This window comes from Macrotis lagotis, chromosome 1, assembly GCF_037893015.1.
Source record: "Macrotis lagotis isolate mMagLag1 chromosome 1, bilby.v1.9.chrom.fasta, whole genome shotgun sequence".
Classification (NCBI taxonomy): Eukaryota; Metazoa; Chordata; class Mammalia; order Peramelemorphia; family Peramelidae; genus Macrotis; species Macrotis lagotis.
Genome location: NC_133658.1, coordinates 371,784,937 through 371,802,315, shown reverse-complemented (window position 1 = coordinate 371,802,315; position 17,379 = coordinate 371,784,937). Strand labels below are relative to the sequence as shown.

General features: G+C 39.3%; 1 long non-coding RNA gene across 1 annotated transcript in view; it reads right to left on the bottom strand.

Annotated features, from left to right (window-relative positions):
- The window catches only part of LOC141506020 (uncharacterized), a 66,900-nt gene that overhangs the window by 45,346 nt on the left and 4,175 nt on the right, over positions 1-17,379 (bottom strand). The window lies entirely within an intron of this gene.

Sequence of the window (17,379 nt, the reverse complement as noted above, 5' to 3'; positions counted from 1 at the left end):
TTAATACTTGAAGAAAATTATCCTGTTGCTCTGAGTCTTCTCTATTTCCTTCAACTGTTCCCCACATGTCATCAACTCTCATCTCTTTATCATCCCATTTTCCCTTCTATGGACACATCAGTTTTTCAATGTCCTTCTTAAACTGTGGTATCCAGAACTGAACACCATACTCCCTATGTGAGGTCTGATGAGAGCAGAATACGATGTGATAATCACCTCCCTATTCTTGGAAACCAAGGATCTCTTAATGCAGTTTCCTTTTAATGTAGCCCAAGATCAAATATATTTTTTTGACTTCCTCATCACAGTGATGAATCACATTAAGCTAGTAGTCCACTACAACCCCTAGATTTTTCTGAACAACTTTGTCCCTCTGTCCCTCCATCCCACTGTCTTATACTTATGAAGTTGATTTTTTTGTACCTAAATGCAACTCAATTTCATCTTGTTAGATTTCAAAGCTCAAACCTGCCAAGAGTCTTTTAGATCCTGAATCTCATCTAGTGTATTAGCTCTCTCTCCCTGCTTTGTGTTGACTGTACAGTTAATGAGTATACTATCTTTGCCTTTATCTAAGCCATTGATAAAAATGTTCAACACCAGTGGGCTGAGCACATAACCCTGGGCAACTCCACTGAAGACTTTCTGCCACTTTGACATTGAACTATGAACAATTTTGTTCTGGCCTTCCAACACTTCTGAAACCATTTGATTATATTAGCTAGTCTTTATTTCTCTCCATCTTCCCACCAAAAAACCAGGAGATTCTTTATTGACAGTTTTGCTAAAATTTAAATACAAAGCATTTCCTTTATCTACTAGTTTTGTAATCCTATTACAAAAAGGGAAATGAGGATGGTCTGGTATGACCTGATCTTGATGAAATCATGTTACCTCTTTGTAATTACCACTTCCTTTTCTATGTTCTCCAACCATCTCTTCCCAGATCCATTCTAGACTTTTCCCAGGAATCAAAACCAAGCTTACTGACCTTAGACTACAGACTATTCTCTTGGTTTTGGGGGTTTTTTTGAAAAAGGAGATGAGGTAGTTAGGTAGGGCAATGGATAGAGCACTGACCCTCAAGTCAGAAGGACTTGATCTGGCCTCAAATACTTACTAGCTTACTAGTTGTGTGGTCCTGGACAAGTCACTTAACATTGTCATTGCCTCACAAAAAAAAGAGAAAAGTGAAACATCATTTGCTTTTCTTGAATCTATCCCATTTTCCATATTCTTTCAAATATCACTGATGTTGGTTCAGTAGTCACATATGATATTTCTTTTAATACTCAAGAATGTAATTCATCTGGGCCAGGTGACTTGAGTTCATCAAGGGTAGTGAGGCACTCTCATGCTATCTCCTAACTTTCTTGATTATTTTTCTTCTGTTACTTCCCATGTAAATATCATTCTTCTTTAAACAAAAAAATTAAGAAAAAAATGAGCAATTCTATCTCTGCTGTTGGTTAATACTGTCCCATTGACGCTGATATTTTTTTCTCCCAATCACCAAATTAACTAAATCACCAATTAACAAAAACCCAACCCTTTTGTGCTGATTATCCATTAACAATTCATGAAATAATAAATGTAAAACACTTTACAAATCTTAAAATGTTATAGAAATTTGTTATTATTGTTGTTGTGATCATCCACTAACTTGAACCCTCATCATACCTTTATTTGGCCTATTTGGTCCCTTGCACCTGTCTTACTAGTTCCCAGCTCGTTTTCTTCCTTCTCTTGCTTCCACCTTTTACTTTCATTTCAGATTGTCCTACCCCCTTCTCTCTACCAATTCATTTTCTCCTTCAGTTTCTAAATTCAGAACTCACCTTTCTGGCAGCTTTCCTTAGTTAGTCCTACTCTAAACACTTCATTATTCTACATTCCCACTGGTACTTATGTACCTCTCCCAATTAGTCCCCCTCCCCCAAAGGATATTAGAACATGCCTTTTTTTGCCTTCACTTATTTCTTTTCTTTCTTTCTTTCTTTCTTTCTTCCTTCCTTCCTTCCTTCCTTCCTTTCTTTTTTTTTTTGCAAGGCAATGGGGTTAAGTGTCACACTGCTAGGTAATTATTAAGTGTTTGAGGCTGAATTTGAACTCAGGTCCTTCTGATTCCAGGGCCAGTGCTCTAACCCTCACTTATTTCTGATGGAATGATTACCTCCCTGTTAATCTTTTAAACCACTGTAACAAAAAATTGCATACTTAGTTTTGTACCATCTTATCTTCCCTCATAATTATAAAACTCATATTGACATACTCATAACTGACATTTCCTTTTTAGATTTAAAAGCTCTCATCATAAATATTGCTTCATCTAATCCTTAAAATAACTCTCTGAGCTAGAAATAATTAAGCCCTTTTGTTATTAATAAGAAAACCTGGGCAGAGAAATGACTTGCCCAAAATCACCAACTAAAAAGGGGCAGAGCCAGGGCTCAAAATCAAGTAATAAAATCATCTGTTATCAGTGAGCAGAAATCATATTTACAAATATTCAAAATATTCAAAAAATAATCTTTCAATTTACCATTAAGGAAATTCACCTTCAGAGAGATTAGGTAAATTGTCCAAGGTTACCAGTGATTTTAGTGGCACAACTGAAATTTGACCCCAGGTCTCCTAAACTTCTTATCCAGAGTTTTTTTTTAATTCAGATCTGAATGTGATCCATGAAAACAAGGCAATTCTTACTTTTCCTATTTGTATTCCCAGCACTTAGAGTAAATGAACATTTCATTCATTCATTTATTTACTGATTCATGTGTAATTTTATTAATGCAGATGATTCCCACTGAGGAAAGAATATCAGGCTACCAAGAGGTTAAGTGACTTTCCTAGTGTCACACATCTAGATTATGTCAGGGGCAGGACATTAAAATGAACAGACTTCCTAACTTAAAAGGTAGGTCTCTTCCACTCAGGGATCTTACATTCATTAGGGGGGAGACTGTGCCACATTATCTCCTATCAGTGATTTTTTTTCACCACATCAAAGCTTCATCTTCACACAGAATTGTTTTACATTTATAGACCTTGGACTTCAAAATTCTCATTTCTGAAAATGAGTTCCTATTCTCATTCTTCTGTTTTGTTTAGTCATTTCCCGCCATGCCCACCTTTTCTTAAACCCTTTGGAGTTAACTGCAAAGACACTAAAGTAATTTGCCTTTTTCTTCACCAGTTCATTTTACAGATGAGGAAACAGAGACAAATAGGGTGAAATGACTTGGCCAGGGTCACAACGCTAGTAAGTGTCTGAGGCCCCATATGAACTCAGGTCTTCCTGACTCCAGGCCTAGTATTCTCTCCTCTGTATCACCTGTCTTCCCAATGTACCTCTCCTGCTACCTTATTCTTGTTGAATTTCACTTCATTTCATTTCACACTCATTTTAGCCTTCAATCTCTTGATCATCTATCATTATGTCCACCTATTTCTGGCTTCACTTCCCTACCACATTATTCTGGAGTTCATGGACAATCATTTCAACAAGGCTCTTGCTAATCATCACTCAAGTCATTTCTGTGTTCCCTTATCTTAATGACATATTTGCCTAAGGATCATGGAGCTTGAGTCAGAAAAGTCTTTAGAGAGACTGAATCCAATCCCCTCATTTGACAAATAAGAAAGTTGAGTTCCTTAAAGGTTAAGTAGGGCAGCTAAGTGGTGCAGTGGATAAAGCACTGGCCCTGGAGTCAGGAGTACCTGGGTTCAAATCTGGTCTCAGACACTTAATAATTACCTAGCTGTGTGGCCTTGGGCAAGCCACTTAACCCCATTTGCCTTGCAAAAAAAAAAAAAAAGGTTAAGTAACTTGCTTAGGGTAACACCCCAAATATGAGTTAAAATCATCCTCTTTTTTTCCTCCTGCTCCTATTCCTGGGATGGCTGAATAAAGCCTCAAAACTAAATCCATTCTTTCCACTACAAATGCTTTTTCTTGAACTTCAATGTCAGTTAGCAGACATTTTATTCATCTTTAGCAGATTTCCCTATTACTTTTTCCACACTGATGTTCAGACTTTAAATTCAAGACTCTTCCCACCATATCATAGCTGTGTTTTGTGAGATTATGTTTTATAATTATTCCTTAGCTATTCATGTTACATATACATGTGTGAATGAGTGTTCTTGGTCTCCACCAAATAGACTTTAAGACCCTCAAGGGCAGAGACTTTTTATTTTATCTAACCCCAACCCCAACACAGTAGAACCTAAGACAGTACAAAACCCCAAAAGTTCAGTATGGAATTTATTGAGAGACTGACCTAAATAAGAACAGAACTCTCCTACTTATTTGATTGACAGCCTTTGGCCAGCTGGAAGTATGAGCAGTGAAGACAGATGGTCACTCTGAAACCGAGAATCAAAGGGAATCATGTGAATGTGACCTAGACAGATGGATAGTAACCAAGAAACACCTGCAATTAGTAACATGCAAACTAGTAATAATAGTCAAGTTATTCATAGAGAGAGTCAGCATCAAGAGTATGGAAGATCCATGTTCTTATCTTGTTTCTGTTATATCCATTCCAATGCTGACATACTAGGATTTTGTCTTTGTGTATGGCTTTTTCTAGAGAAAAAAATCATATAGGATCTAACACATATTTTTTGAGTCTAAAAGACCTGTGTTCAAGTTCTGACTGTCCATTCTTCATCATATGACCCACAGCAAACTACTTAACCTCTATATGATTCAATCAACTCTAGGTCTTCTCTACTAAAGAAGGAAAGGGTGGGGGGCGGGGTAGTACTAACTAAGGGCCAGACATTATGCTAAGTGGTTTGCAGATACTGTTTTCTTTAATCTTCACAATAACCTCCAGGATGGAGGTAGAATGTGGGTGAGTAGAAGGGAGAGGATAGAAGAGAGTTCCCATATGGGAACCTGGTAAAATCACAGATCCTTCATGTACAAGCCTTCTTAAATGGCATCTTTGCACTGCCCACCTCCCCCTGTCTTTGGTCCTGATGCTAAGGAAGTCCATCCTCTTCATCTGGGTATATCATTCTTCAACAGCATCATGACTTGGGTTTGGTATCACTGAATCATAGAATTTGGAACTGAAAAGAAACTTCAGTGACCATGAAGACTGATCCCCTCATTCCATAGATATTAATAAGAAGGAAGAAATTAGTATTTATTTATCACCTACTTTGCACTAGGGACTGGGTTAAGTGCTTTAAAAATATCTCATTTAATCCTCACAACAACCTGGGAGATGGGTACCATTATCATCTTCATTCTACAGATAAAGAAACTGAGGCAAATAGAGGTTAAATGACTTGTTCAGATTTGCATAGATGTTAAGTTTCTCAATCTAGATTTTAAATCAAGTCTTCTTAACTTCAGGACCAAAAATTCATTCATTGCTCCACTTAGCTACCTAATAATATTTCACATTAACGTAAGAAAATTTCCTTACAATGATCAAAGGAGGAAAGGAATGCACCTATTATTTCCTCAATTTACAAATGAGGAAACTGGGGCCATAGGAAATCAATTGACTTGACCAGGGTCTCACTGGTAAATACATAGCAAAACCAGAATATTAACCCAAATGCTTTGATTCCATAGCTAGTATACTCTCTTTCTCCTCTGTGTATGTATGTGTCTCTTTGTCCCTTTTTTGGTCTCTTCTCTGTTTCTACACATGTGTCTCTCTCAAAGACTAAGGTTTATGTTGTCTCCTCACTCCCCCCTCACCCCCCCCCCCACAAAATAATATTTCAGCACAATCCTGCCAGAAACAATTTTATTAATGTATGCCCTCCAAAATCTTTATCATCACAAATCATTTTGAAGTTCCAAATAGAATATTTGAAAATAGAAAAGTTTCATGATATGATAAAACATAGATAGCTCAAAGTTAATATTTTGCTTCATCAAATAGAATCATAGATATTAGAAAATCATTTTTCTAAGGAGACTAGATTCTTCTATGACCACTTGCCTTAAGGTTTCTCCCTCCCCAGCCCTCCTCAGACTTTCCTTCTCTTATCCTAATCTCTTCAAGGCATAAAAGAAGAGGAAACTATTCTCAGATGGAGAAATCAAAAAGCTCCTTTCCCTGATCTGGTCCTAGTCCTAATAATTTTAAGGGAAGAATCATTCCTGGGTTGATGAGAGAAAGGGGGAGCAGGACACTGTTTCAGAACTGACAACTAAAGAAAAATCTAACAAGGGTTTCTCTTTCAGATTAGTCCAAAGGCTACAGACTCTTAAAATGTGTTCTTAATTTTTCTAAAGAAAGGAGGATGATGATTTTGATTGATCTGCTTCTACACTGCCCCCAAACTGCCCTCACTTCTGGTGATCTAGACAAGGCATGTGTTCTATCTCATATCATAGAGTATCCAGTCACTTAAGATCATAAAAAATGTCAATCCTACACCATATAGCAAATGTTACTTCTTCTTTAATAGACAGGATAGATTCTTTTTAAAGGAGACCTAAAGCTAGCAAAGTATTGATTGGTCACTTGGAAGATGGTCTTGGACCATTCTTCTCATCTGACTTTGTTTTCCTGGAGCCCTGAGGTCCAAACCTAAGCCAGATGGCAGAAAGCATGTCTTACAGATTCTCAGCTGTCAATGCCAGCTGTCAGTTAACTGCCCAAATTCCAGAAGCCCTTAATTTAGAACCATTTATATAGGAGTGAACCAGACTCCACCATAATAGCTTCACCCCACTTCCCCCCATGGCTCATGACCTCTGTGGTTAGCTAGGATGGAGGACAAGGAAGTTTTGGGTTGAGGGCTCAGACTCTGGAACTAAATACCTCCAGAGAAGTATTAAGATGCTTTTCTGATCTTTTAAAAATGTCTTTATTGAAGGTGCTAACAACTCCTAAATCAACTCACAAAATCTAGAGCTCTCCAATTAGTTCTAATAAGAACTCTGGCAATGAGATTGCAAGTTTCTCAAGAATAAAAACCTCTTTTTTGCCTCTTTTTGTATTTCCATTGCTTAATAAATGTTTATTGATTGATTGTTTGGTTGGTTGGTTGGTAACGAGAACCAGTAAGAAGGACAAGAGTTAATGAAAATTTTCCCATGTGTGTCTTGTTTGTTTAAAAACAATATTGATTAATGTCCATTAATAGTCCAGATGGTTACTGAATTTAGATTTTTTTATTCTAATAAACTGGTCCCCTCACAGAGGTGTGGGTCATTGACATCTGCCAATAAGGAGGATGTCCTTTTCCAATGGCCTTTAGGGCTTGGATTACATCTATTTAGAATATTCTTCTATCTTTAACATGAAGCATTTTTTTTGAGTATATGTGTAATCAAAAAAGAAAAGTAGATCATCAGTAAAAATGGGACACCAGAAAAATAGTTCAAGATATTTATTAGTATCTCTAATATATTATAATAATAGTAGTTTTAACCTGAACCTATAATTTTATTGATGTGGGGAATTCCTGTTATGAAAATTCTCCCCTCCCATATAGATCAGAAACTCGTCTTTAGTTTATTGTCTTATATAGGTATCTCTTAGTTTTTGTTGCATGTTGCTTATTCTCAATACCATATAACCTTCTTGCATTTTCAGAACCTGGAAAAGTGTCTGGCACATAATTATCACTTAGTAAATATTTGAGGAAGGAAGGAGGGAAGAAGGGAATTAATGAAGGAAGAAAAGGAGGGAGGAGAAAAAAGAGAAAAAGAAGGAAGGAAAGAAAGAAAGAGTGAAGAAAGGAGGAAGGGAGGGAAGGAAGGAAAGAAAGAAAGAAGGAGGGAGGAGGGAAGAAAAGGAAAGGGGAAAGAGAAGGAAGGAAGGAAGGAAGGAAGGAAGGAAGGAAGGAAGGAAGGAAGGAAGGAAGGAAGGAAGGAAGGAAGGAAGGAAGGAAGGAATAATTTATTAAATACCTACCATGGTTCCAGGCATATTTGCTAATTGCATTACAAATATCTTATTTAATGAAATAAATGAAATATCCATATGGGTCAGATATAAGGTTTCCCCCTTGTCCTTTGTGCCACCATAAGAACATAAATTTCTAGTGCTCTAGCTTGGAGGGAGAAGCCATGTCCTTAGCCCATAAATCTCTGTTACTCTCAGGGGAAATGGTGAACGTGGAGGAGTGAGATGAAAGAAGACGGTCAGTCATTAGGACCGATCTCTGAATGTTCTGTTCTGGGACCTTCGGTCACTGTGGGGAATGAAGGAGCCTGTACCAGGGTCTAAGAAGACCTGAGCATGATTGCAAGTCATTTGTTTAAATTCTTGTGCATAATTTGCTCATCTGAAAATGTGGACTTTCCCCCTGCCTTTTAGGATATAGGAAAGATCACATTAAATCAAGCCCTTATTCTCTGTAGATTGTAAAAACAAAACCAAACCTTAATCAAATCTATAATTTCCCTCTTCTTCCCTCTGGCCTATTTGACTTTTCACTTGGTAATAAATAGGGTAGGAGGAGGAATTATGAGTTTTGGGCTTTTTTTAAGCCTTTTAAATAAGTTAGTTTCACAATCCAACACTTCGATTTTGTTTATGATGGGAATTCCCCCCCTCAAACTTTTGACAGATTCTAGCTCTTTTCCTTGACCTCGTTTTGTGGATGTTCTCACTCGGCCTCCATCTCAACTTTGTGCCTTCCTTTGGGTCATGTGGGTCCCATAAGCCTGTCTTGGGCCCTCTCCCCTACTTCCTTCCTCAGCCTCAGCCTTGTTTCCCCAGCCCCTACTGACGTCCTCCTTCCCCAAGTGCCCTGCCCCCTCTCATTACTGGGGGCCTGCCAGCTCCCAGATGCCAATGCTGCCACCTGGCCCCAAAAGACTCCTGTGCCCAAGGTTTTGTTATGTTTGCAGTGTGCTCTTTGCCAGGGTTACTAGGGTATTCGGGTGACTAATTCAGTCTGAATTTTCAGTTTCAGCCACATGTGCTATTTTCTCCAGAATCTGGAATCTATTTACTGTACAGGGAGAAGCTGGCAGCCAAATGGAGGATACACCAAATTAGAGCAACACTTTTCCATCCCCCACCCCAACCTCAATCCTCCAGATCTTTTGTTCTGGGTTTAATGGGGAGATGGGTTCAGTCTATAGGGGGAGAAAGACAAAATGTTTCTCTCCACTTGACTACTGTGACCTTAATCAACCCAGACCACAACCTGGAAGGTCCAGGGAAGACACAGAATGGAGAAACAGAAACAGAAAAGGGCAGGACCATAAGTCAATGGGGTTGATTAAGGACCAGTAATGATTCTTACTTTGTAGGCCTTGATTTGCCAAGCATTTTCCTGCAGCAAACCTGTGGAGTCTTAGAGAGGTGGAGGAGCTGGTTACATCAAAGGAACATAGATTGAGAGGGTCTCCTTAGAGGTCACCTAGCTAGGAAGCCTCAGAGCTAGAACCTGGGCATTCAAAGCCAAGGGTATCTCAATGAATAGCGGACTTGTCCTCGAATCAGGAAAAAATAAACTCATGGAGGCAAATAGGAGATACAGTGGAGAGAGTGCTGGCTCTGGAGTCAAGATGACCTGAGTTCAAATTCAACCTCAGACACTTAGTTGAGTAACTGTGAACAAGTTGGAAGAAATGGCAAACCACTCTAGGATCTCTGCCAAGAAAACCGTCACACAGTTTTGACCTGCTGTGGTCCACAAGATCACAAAGAGTCTGACACAATGGAACAACAACACTCAAATCTAAGGCCAATAGCTTTCTAACACACCAGAGCTTATCACTTAAGTGTCAAGTTCTCTGTGTGTCTGTGCATGGAGACCCCATTTCTTGTACTGCCCCACCTCACCCTTGGTGCTGGCCTAAGTCTTGTCCATCTAAGCACTTCTGTTCCATGCCTTTGCTATCTCCACATTTGCCATAGCCCAGCTAGCCACCCTAAAGTTCACATATCCAGTAACTGGGGCCAGATGGAGTCCTTTTCTAATCTCCTAATTAATTCCTGAGTCCCTTCCTAAACTTTCTAAATACATTTTAGTTTTGAGCTGGTTCTGACTTTGGGTAGGCCTCAATTCAGTGCAGAAAACATTTAAGTATTGACTTGGTTCATATTATCATGGGCTCTTAAAGTCAGAAGAAAACTTTGACATCCTTATGATTTATAGGTGAAGAAATTGAGGCCCAGAGAGGATAAGGTATATGCTCAAGGTCATTTCAGGGAATAAATAGGACAGAGTGTGCTATAGTGAAGAATCAGAAGAAGGAGGTTAGAATTTAAGTTCAATTATAACCTGTGTGACCTTGGGCTAGTAACTTAATCATCTGGGTCCTGGTCTCATTTGCAAAATTTTGGACAAAATGACTCCTAAGTGCCTTTTTTACCAGTTCTAAATCTGTGATCAAATGACTTCAAATCCAGTATTTCTTCCTCTATTCCATACTATTTCATATGCTGGAGATATTGAGATAAGATTCAATACAGACCCTGTTCCCAAGGGACTGACAGTATAAAGGGATCAAGATTGTAGACATTTGCATTCTGGAATCCCATTTGTTTGGAAGTTCATACTTCCCTTATCCCCACCACAACATAAAAGACCACAGTCAGAAGGTCAGAAGGAGACTCACAACTAGAAACAGAAGTAAGTAGAGATCAGATTATTGGGGAAAGAACTTGGAACAGAGTCCTCAGGATCCCAGAGTTTTCTCTTTTGTCAGATACCCAGAGATATGAACCAAGGTAGTCTAATGAAAGTAGCACTACATTCACAATCACAGGCTCTGGGTTGACATCCCACCTCTCTTCCTAAATAGTTATGGGACCAAAGAGAATAAAAGAAGCAACTATCTCAGTGGGTTGTTACGAGAGTCAATCTTGGTAGCAATGTGTCAGTTATTAGAGAGAAGTCCCAATCCCTTTACCATCAACTATGTGAAAGGAATCTTCTAAATAACAGTACTTAGAGTGATTGAGAGTTGAGTTTGGGCAAAAATGATGCCTCTTCTCACTCTCCTCCCCTCTCCTCCAACCCTTATCCAGACCCAGGACCTTTTCTGATCCTAAAGCTATCATCCTCTTCCCCACTGCTAAGTCTTAAATCCTACAGACCTTAACAAAGTCCAGAAACTTTAAATTTTCTACTAACTAGGAGTAGGGAACAGGAGGATAGGAGACATCTCATTTTTAATCTCAGTTCCCTCCAAACACATTACAAACCCATGTGATTCAAGTTCTGACTTGCCTATTCCCCTTGGAGTGAAAACAAGTTTATTCCTGATAAACCCCAAACCCCAGAAGAGACAGACTCTGCCCAAGATCCTATTTGAAAGGTCATAGTCTAGCATTACAGACAACTAGATGGCTCAGTGTTGGGCCTGGAGTCAAGAAGACCTAAACTCGAATCTGGCCTCAGATATGATCTAGTCATGTGTTTCAGGGAAAGTCACCTAACCTCTATTTGCCTGAATCCACTGGAGAAGGAAATGCCAAACCACTCTAGTATCTTTGCCAAGAAAACCCCATGGACAGACGCAACTGAACAACAGTGCTAGCAAGTCATAGTCTTTTGCCATCAAAGATGGGACTAGACTGGAATGGTCACCCAAACTCAGTGATTTTTTTTTCCACCTCCCACTAGAAACTTTGAAGAGTGCCCAAAAACAACCATATCAGCAATGGGCAGCATCAATGAAAAGATTTCTAGTCTAGGGCAGACAAGCCCTGGATTAGTGACTCTTCTAGTACTGCTTTGCTATAAAGCCTCACCTTCAGTCTCATTCTCAGGGTCTAAAGTTTCCTGATTTTTAAAATGAGGGGATTGGGGTATGGTTCAATGGAAAGACTTCATTGTCTATGGTACCTTTTGGGAAGATATGGTTTCTTTCCTTATCTCTTTTAATGAGATCTATTTTTGCAGCTGCTTTGTCTGAGATAAGGACTGCACAGATTCTGCAGTTAGAGGAACTAGGTTCAAATCCTGCCTCTGATACTTACTACCTATGAGTAAATCATTTAACCTGCTTGGGTCTCAGTTTCTCTGTATGTAAAATGAGCCTCTGAGGATCTTTCCAGTTCTAGATATATGATCTTATGACTTATTATCTTTTAAGATCCCTTGTGAACTTGAACCTGTGATCCTATGGTCCTAATCACCAGGAATCCTCTGGGTCTCAGCTTTCTCACCTACAAATTGTGGGAGCTGATAAATAATGACCAAGGTTTCTTCCAATTCTGATGTTTTGTGATTTTTACTGAAACTAACCAAACTCTCTTTTGTTGTTCAGTTGTTTTTCAGAGGTGTCCGACTCTTCATGACCCATTTGGGAATTCCCTGGTAAAGATACCGGAATGATATGCTGTTTTCTTCTCCAAATCATTTCACAGATAAGGAAACTAAGGCAGAAAGGGTAAAGTAATTTGCCTAGAGTCACCAGCTAATCTGAGATCAGATTTGAACTCAGGGAGATGTCTTCCTGACTCCAATCCCAGTGCTCTAGCCACTGAACCATCTGGAAAGACTGAGGGATTTGATATTTGGTTGTGTTTTATTTGTAGAAGTGGCTATTCAAAAGAGAGAAGACTAATCAATATCATCAAGACTACCCATATATCACCAAGGAATCAGGAGAAATGGAGGAAAGCCTCCATCTCCCCCACCTCCCTACCCCAGGATAACAGGTGGATTTTTATGAAAATCTTCATGGAAGGATTTGAACAAGGACAACACAGGATGAACAGAGATAGGTAGATGAAGATCAGAGGGAACACTTTCAGAGGAAATTGAAACACCATTGGAATATTGGAGTATTTGTGAAAGGAATAACAATAATAATAATAGTTAATATTTATATAGCATTTGATGGCATACAAAACCATTATTATCTCATTTGATCCTGCAATTATCCCCATTTTACAGAAGAGGAAATGTAAGTAGGATCACCCAGTTAGCAAATATCTGAAGCCAAATTTGAACACAGGTCTTTCTGTCCTCAGGACCAGAGTTCTATCAACTGCATGGGGTTAATTTGCTTTTATAAACTACGTGGGAACAGAGTGTGTGTTTCTCATGAGGATTCCAGTCTTAGAGCCAAGAAGATGTGGTTCCAAGCCCCAACAGTACTTCTCTCTAGCTCTGTGACTTCAGGCAAGTGACTTACTCTCTCTGAAGTTCAGCTTCCTCATCTATAAAGTGGAATAGTTATACCTATCTTCCTTCCCATATAAAGATCATGTGGGATGATGAATGCAGCAGTGCTTTGAAGACTGGAAAAATGCTATATAAATATCAGCTGTAAGAGTAGGCTTAGACACCTCGTGAGTATTGACTGATCTGTTCTCTATAGTTCCCATTTCTAGAAGCCCCTTCCTTTTCCCACCCTCTGCTATCAGAAGTCTCTTAGCTTTTTCCCCTCAAATCAAACTGGTTACTTCAAATTATCTAAATATGTAAAAAAGTAATTATCTAAATATGAAGAATTAGTATTTTTTGTTACTGGGAGAACTAGTATAGAACAAGTTATAATTGGGTTTCAATAAGTTCTAAGTCCCAAAACTAGATGTACCATCTTCCCCTAGACAAACTGCCTGCTTAACTTTCCTTCTTATGCAGTTAGAAGACCACAGAATGATGTAACTGAGTGAATCCATTTGTCAGAAGAAGAAACCAAGGCTCAGAGAGGCAAAATAATCTTCTATAGTTGTGAAAGCAAGTTAATGATTGAGGTTGGACCCAGATGTTCTGATGTCAGCCCAGTGCTGATCTTCTTCCCTCCCCTTATACTCTTCCTTTCCCCACCCAGTCTACCTCCAAAAGGGTAATTAGCAACAGAATTATTCTGATGAGGCAGTCCTAAATTCCTAGAATGGGGAGGGAAGATGAGGGTGTATTATCTTCAAAGCATATTGATGGAAAGGAAGTGTGGAAGAGTGAGTGACTAGATCTGGAACAGGTTCCTTAGAATCTGGATTCAAATCCTACCTCTGAAATATACAATTGTGTGACCCTGGTTAAATCATCTAACCTTTGTGTGCCTTAGAGTCCTCGTCTATAAAATGAGGATAGCAATAGTAGCTATCTCCCAAGGTTGTGATGAGGAACAGATGAGAGCCAACGTTGTAGAGAGTTGCAAATCTTAAAGAGCTATATAAGTATTAGTAGTAGTAGTATATTAGTATTATTAATGACAACAATAATAACAAATTGCAGAGTAGGTGTCAATCAATCTGCACTGATAAAGGAACTCCCTCTCCTGATGAAATCATAAGTCATGTCCAAAATAAAAGGGGAGTGAAGGTGAATAGTAAGACTGGACCTCGGTCTTAGTATCTTTCTTGCTCCCTTCCTTAATGAGGACTCTGATAGTTACTAAGGCGGGGGGCAGGATAGGAGGGGGAAATTAATTATTTAAATGTGAAATATTAAAATTATTTTGTCATTGGGCCACATGAAAACATCAAATCAACCATTATTGGATTTCAGCAGAGCACCAAAAAAAAAAAATTCTCAGCTTGAAAATAAGATAAGGTCCTGTCTTGGCAATTCAGATCCTTCCAGTTGCTTTCAGTCATCAGTTCTTAAAAACATCCTCACAGATCTGTTTTCATATATTTGGAATTTGTTGTTTACCCAGTTTCCAGGTACTCAGTTTGCCCAGTTTGCCTTATCATCACCTTGTTCAAATAGTCTAATTTTACCAAGTGTCTCAGCAAGATGGACCAAGAAGGCAAGATACTTTAGCTATATCTGATGTCCAGAATCTAAAAAAAGATGACACTGACTGCCATAAGGGAGGACAGACAGGATGGGAGCTGGCAGAAGATAGGGCTCCCCTTGCTGCTGCCAAACCCAGGGGACAGATTGAGATTTAAATGATGACTAGCCATTACACATGCCAGGGAATCTACAAAGGGGAGAGATTTCCAAAGGAAAAGTCAATGATGGTGGGTAGGGGGAATGAATCTGCCCTTTTAAGACCTGCTGGGAATGGAGCCTGGGCCTGAGAAGGTAGGAGAGGAGAGGAGGAACCTGAGAAGGGGAAAGGGAAGGGGGGTCTAGGGAAGTGATAAAGGGTTTTGTGAGAATAGGTCTTCTGAGGACACATAGTATCAGAGGAAAACTAGATCCTGAGAAGGGAGACCCAACCCTGAGACAAGGGAAATGTGGTATAATCTGAGAGTCAATAGGCCTGAAGGTCCTCAGCATTGCACCAATTCTGTGGCTTTGGGCAAGTCACTACTTTGGCCTCAGTTTTCCCATTTTAGGGTCATACGATTTAGACTTGGAAGCAGCCTCAGAAATGATCTCATTCAAGCTCCTCATTTTACAAAGGGAACATTTAGTCACAGAGAGGGGAACCTTCCCTACCCTCCACCCCCAGTTCTCTCAGGTAGGCAGGGTTAAATAGGCTCAATGACAAACTAAGCCCCCTTGATACTAGCCAGTACTGCCCCTTAAGCAATCATTTGTAAAATGAGAGAATAGACTAGATAATCTCTAAGGTCATATATACTACAGATTTCTCTGAGTCTGTGATTATGTGAGCTAATTACTGTAATAAAGGGAAGCATTTCCACTTTAAACTCACTTTAGTGAAAGCATCACTATGCCACTTAAAATACATCAATTAACTGGACCCAAAAAGGGGGGAAGTGGGGGAGGGGAATGATGTAAGGAAACCTGGTATGGAACTCAAGAAATGTCCCTTTAGAACTAGGAAAAAAGAGTGTATTTCCTAGGTGACCTGTGGCCTTGAAATTTATTTGCATCCTTTCTCTTCCCATATCTCTTTTTTTTTTTACTTTTTTTAGGGTTTTTTTTTGCAAGGCAAACGGGGTTAAGTGGCTTGCCCAAGGCCACACAGCTAGGTAATTATTAAGTGTCAGAGACCGGATTTGAACCCAGGTACTCCTGACTCCAGGGTCAATACTTTATCTACTATGCCACCTAGCCGCCCCCCATATCTCTTTAAGGAAAGTAGTTCTCATAGGATCCTATTGCCATTTGTTTAGCTTCTCCTTAGCAGGCACACTACCCCAAGAGGAGCCAGCCAGTGGTAGGAGGTGTAGGCAGTTATGTAATATCACCAAAGAGCCCAAAAGGTCCTTCTGCCCTGCTAGCCTGCCAGGGAATCATTCCCACGAGGAAAGACATTGAAATCCATCCCTTGTTAAAGCATAGTTTTAAGGATTCACAGACTTTTAGAAGATAGATGAGGGAGACCCTAGAAGGCAAATTATTCCAGTATCTCTGCCAAGAAAATCCCAGATGGGGGTCACAAAAAGTCTACATGAATGAAAAACAGCCAAATGGCAAGGGAGATGAGAAATATTTGTCTATACATAAATATGCACACACACACACACACACACACACACACACAAATGCACAACTAATGTGGCAATCTGTTTTGCTTGACAGCACATATTTTTAATAGGTATTATATTTCTTGCTTTCACAATGAGTGGAATTTATATGAGAGAAATAATTTGATACTGAAAATAAAATAAAATTGCATTACAAAATTTTGAAGTATTATAAAGCCATCTACAAAGACTTATAATGGAAAAGATATCACAAGGAATAAAACCCTTAGTACTTAAATTAAAACTAGACAAATCCTACCTCTTATATGACCTTATTTAACACACATCAAACAACTCTATGTTCTGACTCCAAGACTTGAGGTTCTACTACCTTTGTCTTTGTATTCTCATCCCTAGGCTCTCCAAGTCTTTGCCAAGGAAGCTCAAGCTCTGACAGGTCCTGTTGGACTGGAAAAGCTTCAAAGATGGGCTCCAGGGTGGATTATACTCCAGAGTTGTTTTCCAAGGGCCTGCATCACCTAAAGCAGGAAGGTTCATCTCTAGAAAGTGGGCCACCAAGGAAGAAATTTTCTTAACCATACCAAGTCATGTAGCTCATCTATCAGGAGACAGCCTCGTGTAGTAAAGAAAGTACTCTGCCTAGTGTGTGACCAGAAGTCCAATCTTTTAGGATCCAAGTCTGAATCCTGACTGCCATTTAGTACTAGAATGTACATTTACTCTCCCAAAGCTCCCTTTTTTGGTCCATAAAATCAACTGATCTCTAAGGTCCCTTTCAGCTCTAAGATTCTATAATTTTTTAGTTTTCAGTCAATGGAGGGAAACTAAAGAAACTGAAGAAAGTGCATCATAGATCATAGCATTATAACTCTAGCCCTAGAAGGACCCACAGAGGCCAGTTAGTACAACCTCCTCATTTTACAAATGGGGAAATTGAGACCCAGAAAGGTTAAGTAACTTGCCCAAGGTTACACAAGTAGGGTGTCTCAGAGATCATAAATGCACCTAGGTTCTCTGGCTCCTTAGTCAGCATTCTTTCTACAATTCCATGCCACTTCCCCATAAATTATAGATAATAGCTCATTAAGTAGAGATCACAGGGGCTTAGATTTTGATTCAGAAG